Source organism: Octopus sinensis, linkage group LG26 (genome assembly GCF_006345805.1).
Source record: "Octopus sinensis linkage group LG26, ASM634580v1, whole genome shotgun sequence".
Taxonomy (NCBI): Eukaryota; Metazoa; Mollusca; class Cephalopoda; order Octopoda; family Octopodidae; genus Octopus; species Octopus sinensis.
Genome location: NC_043022.1, coordinates 1,646,848 through 1,651,847, shown reverse-complemented (window position 1 = coordinate 1,651,847; position 5,000 = coordinate 1,646,848). Strand labels below are relative to the sequence as shown.

The 5,000-nt window shown below is 35.6% G+C and overlaps 1 protein-coding gene across 2 annotated transcripts in view; it reads left to right on the top strand.

The window, feature by feature from the left end:
* The window catches only part of LOC115224723 (septin-2), a 119,083-nt gene extending 114,117 nt beyond the window's left edge, over positions 1-4,966 (top strand). For both annotated transcript variants that reach the window (XM_029795591.2, XM_036513773.1), the window contains exon 12: positions 1,540-4,966. The gene's annotated coding sequence lies outside the window, so the exon portion shown is untranslated. The remainder of the gene's footprint in view (positions 1-1,539) is intronic.
* Positions 4,967-5,000: the final 34 nt, after the last annotated feature.

The window sequence follows — 5,000 nt, the reverse complement described above, 5'->3', positions numbered from 1 at the left end:
ATGTGCCACCGACACAGGTGCCAGACGAGGTGGACAAACGGCCACGCTCGGATGGTGTTTTTTATGTGCAACGACAAGTGCCAGACGCGGCTGGCAGACGCCACGCTCGGATGGTGTTTTTTATGTGCCACCGAGCACAGGTGCCAGACGAGATATGTATGTATATGTATGTATATATATTATATGTATGTATATATATGTTATATATATATATGTATGATATATATGTAATATTATATATCTATTATCAATCCACACACACACACACCATTAACCTTTTCAGCATTCAGATTTCTTATTTATTCACATTGTTTTGAATTAGTTATGCTTTAGTTCATAGCTTTGAGATTTCAATGATGTGATTGTTTATTTTTGAAATGTAGGGTAGGCGTGAGAGGCCATATCTGACCAAAACCAGGTGGAATATTTCATCTGGCTACGGCTAGTTTAAATTCTAGAGTTATATAATATGATGTATATATATATGGATGATGTCTTGTGTAAGGTACAATTCAGAGGGATTTTTTTCCTTTTTATCCCTGAAAAATCTGCCCTTGGCCCAGGTAGGGCTGTGTTAAGTTTGCTTCTGACTGTGGTGTCGGGTTCAATCCCACTGCACGGTACCTTGGGCAAGTATCTTTTAACTAGTCTCAGATCAACCAAAGCCTTGTGAATAGATTTGCTGAGCAGAAACTGAAAGAAGCTGGTAATGCATGTGTGTGTGAGAAGACAAACATCACCATCATACATGATGTCTTGTTCATTTGCAATCTTCCAAGGAAACGTACTTGGCCTGTTCGAAAGACCCAGGGGAAATATTAACCGAACAGACTTTAAAATGATTTGTGGCAAAGAGTATTGGGTGGAAAACTGCTGACCCAGACATCAAAGGATTTTAGGAGGGATGGTCACCAGGGTAGTGGTTCACACACACAATTTAATTTAATGCTTGAAAGCATGTCAGGACTGTAGTGTATCAAACACTATAGTGCTCCCCCTGTTTACTGCAGTGAGCTGTGCCTCAATAACAATGGCCTTATATTTTACAGTTACAAGACGACAGCAAAGAGGCAGAACTGTTAGCATGCCAGGCAAAACTGCTTAGTGTCTTTACGTTCTGAGTTCAAATTCTGCCATGGGTTCGACTTTGCTTTTTGTTCTTTCAGGGTCGATAAAATAAGTACCAGTTGAGCACTGGGGTCGATATAATTGACTTATCCTGTCCCCTACCTGACAACAGAGTCGTCTTGAGTGTCTCTGGAACATTCTCTTACGTGCGGGTGGCACGTAAAAAGCACCCACTACACTCACGGAGTGGTTGGCGTTAGGAAGGGCATCCAGCCGTAGAAACACTGCCAGATTTGACTGGGCCTGATGAAGCCTTCTGGCTTCACAGACCCCAGTAGAACCGTCCAACCCATGCTAGCATGGAAAACGGACGCTAAACGATGATGATGAGGGTGGCGAGGATTTAATAGTTAGAATTTTTGTTGGGTTTTTTTTCCCCTTATTTTATACATTTTTTAATTTATTTTTCAGGCTCAACCCATTCAATCCTTTGATGCTGAAGAAAAAAAGACTTCTCCCTCCCCCCTCTCTCTCTTTCTATCACTCAATTCCCTTCTCCCTTTGGATCAATTCCTCCAAAGAACTGTCAAATGGTTGTTGGTCAGTGTTTCTTGTTATTACCATTTTTTTTTTGTTCTATTTCTTGTCTCCCAACAAAACCACTTATTTCTCCTAATCCTTCAATTTTTTTTTTCCCTTTTTTTACTGACAACACATGTATGTATATATGCACACACACATACACAAACACACACACACATATATATATAGATATATATTTTGTGCCCTGACCTCCACCACAAAATATGCACTGCCAACTCTGGAAAACTTAGACAAACCAATGTCGCAGCTTGGCCCACATGGATGACCAAATCCATTTTTTGAGATTACGTAACCAGGGCAACCCTTTTGATTTCTTTTTCTCTGTTTCATGAGTTTCTTTTTAATCGTATTGCTTTTATTAAGGATGGTGGATGGCAGAATAAGTACCTCATGGTATTGAAGTCCCCTTACCAACTTCAAATCCTGTCTGGTAGACTTTTCTTTTGCTCCTTCCAGGGGTTGATAAAAATAATGTAGTGCCAGTCAGACCCCCCAGAAAATGAATGTACTCTACTGTGCCCTTGTGCGCAATTTAGAAACCGTGGGACCGGCCGTAAGCCCAAGACGGGGAACAAATGTAGTGGACCTGGTTTGACCGACCAAATCGTGGTGAGGGCAACTTGACCTTTCATCCATACGAAAGGTCACTAAAGCAGAAACCAGGAAATATAGTCAGACTGTATGTGTGTGAGGTGGCAGTTTGAATCAATGAAATGTGTGCCTCTCTTTTCAAAAGTTTTGGGTCTCCTGCTCACAACAAGAGACCCTAATTAATTCTATTACTACAACAACTAATAAATAGTGCTGCTATCACGACCACAATTAAAGCCTGCAAGGTGGAAGAATCGTTAGTCAGAAGAAAAACCTGGTAGGGTTTCCTCCAGTTTTTTTTTTTTTTTTTTTTTTTTACATTCTGTGTTCCGATCCCAACATTACTGTCATCCCGTTCAGGGGTGATGAGTCAAGTACTGGGATTAATGCCATCAACTAACACCCGCCTCCAAATTTCAGGCCTGTTATTACCACCACCACCACTACATATTTGTGAGCTGGGTCCTCACAGTCACCAGTTTCTCCAATTCTTATAGAGCTATAATCCCTAATTATTCTGAGTGTAGTTTGGGGTGCATGTATGGTACAGAGTTGGGGCTGCGTGCAGTGTAAAAAAAAAAAAAATTATTCCTCAAGATTTTAGGAGAAAGAAAGAAAAAAAAATGAGGAAACAAGAACAACAACAACAAACCATGTTTAGATAACCATCAATATTCATCATAGTTTTTTTTATTATATAAAAACAAAATTATGAAAATATATAAAAAAAAATATATATATATATAAATAAATAAAGACATTATTATTATTTACTCTTTGTGACCAAAAATGAATAATTTCAAGAACAATACCAAGTAAAAAAAAAAAAAAGAAAAATCAAAATGTCCACTATGTTGAGCGAGTTTCTTCACTCAACTTTCTTCTTCAAGTGGAATTAGATACCAAAGTTACAGCAGAGATAAAGAGGCATAGTATATTATAAGCATCATCATCATCATTATTATTATTATGTTTCAAGAAACCAAAATCAAACCAGCACCATCAATATTTTTGGTGAACACTTCTTTATTTTGGCTTGGTGCCTTTCTCAACTGCCCCACACCCCACCCTTCCAACTAACCCCCTACCCAGCCATGCTACTTCTTTCTCTCTCTTTAACTTCATTCACACTGATAAAGAACAACCTGTGACCCTTTTTTTATATATATATATATATATAATTGCCCCCAATTTTGTTTCTGAATAATGTATCCCCATGTGCCCCATGTTTTGTTTCCTTATATATTATGGGACAAATGAGTTGTAATTGTTGGTGGTGATGTCTACATGTGCTGGGCTAATATTTGAATAAGAAACTATACATACATGTAGGTTTATATGTGTGTGTATATATATATATTTATATAAATATATATAGACACAAATATCTATGCAGATATACATGCAATGAGGTGCAGTTGTCACAATCCTGTTCAATGTGCAGACAGCTGTTATATATATATATATATATATATATATATATATATATATATAGCTGTGTGTATATTGAAACAGGTGTCAATTGTTTACCATAGCAAAAAAGATTTTATTTAGAATTAATCTATAAATAACAAACTATTAAAATGGCTAAAACAAACGGCCCCTTGCTTTGGAGATTTTTGCTCAGTGGTGTCTGTTCTAACCCCTGTTTTATTGTGTAAAACCGTTGGACAAACGAACACTTTTTTTTTTTTCACGAACACACACACAAACACATCTATATATATATATGAATATTTTTTCATTTGCCTCTTGAGTCAACTTCTGGTTCAATATTCTTTTAGCTTTTGTGAAAGTCTTTGTACAAAAAAAAAAGAGAGAAAACAAACAAAAAAAAGCCCCACAAAAACTAAAAACAATTTGCCAACATATATAAAAAAAAAGACTATTTCTAAACCCTACACTCTCTCTTTCTCTATATATATATCTCAGCTTCCGTCTTTTCCTGTCAAATTTCGTAATATCATTCAATTTTTTTAGCAGAAAAAAAAAAAATAAAGGTTTCTCATTGCTACTCATGGGGCACTTTTTTTTTTTCTTTCACCGCCCCTGAATCCTTTTTGTATTTCATTTTTTATTAAAAAAAAAATCTGTGATTTAAAAAATTTAAGAATGCCAAGGGAAATAACTATGAATAATAACTAAGGGAGATAAACCACGTTATAGCATGCCTTTTTCTTTTTCCCTTCCATTCCAGGTAAAATAATAATAATAATAATTTTCAGCCGAAGACGTTGTCTTTATTGCTAACCTTAGGTATTTCCTTTGCCTTGGTTCATTTCAGCTGGAATTAATTTTCGAAATTTAATTTTGTCTAATTTATAGAGTAGCTTCCCATATTCCCCTTTATGACAATAATAATGTTTAACACATTTTTCTTTTAGCTTCCTATTTTATACTTGGATAATTTTTTGTTCAACTTTTTCAACACGTATATATAGATATATATTATAATATATATATATATATATATATATAATGTATGTATATATTTCTTTAAATTTTATTGTCCCTCCTCATTTGTGCTAAAAACCAAGACAACAGTTGCTGTACACTCTCACTTTCTCCCCCACACGTACAATAAATTTCTTGACAAACGACTGGAATTATAAGCGCTAGAATTTATATTTAAAGTTGTCTCACTAAACAAGATTCCTATCTCTCCACGATATTCTCGCACTCCCTCTTTGGTAATTAATTTTTATTAAAAAAATAAAATTTTTTTAAGACTTGCTTCC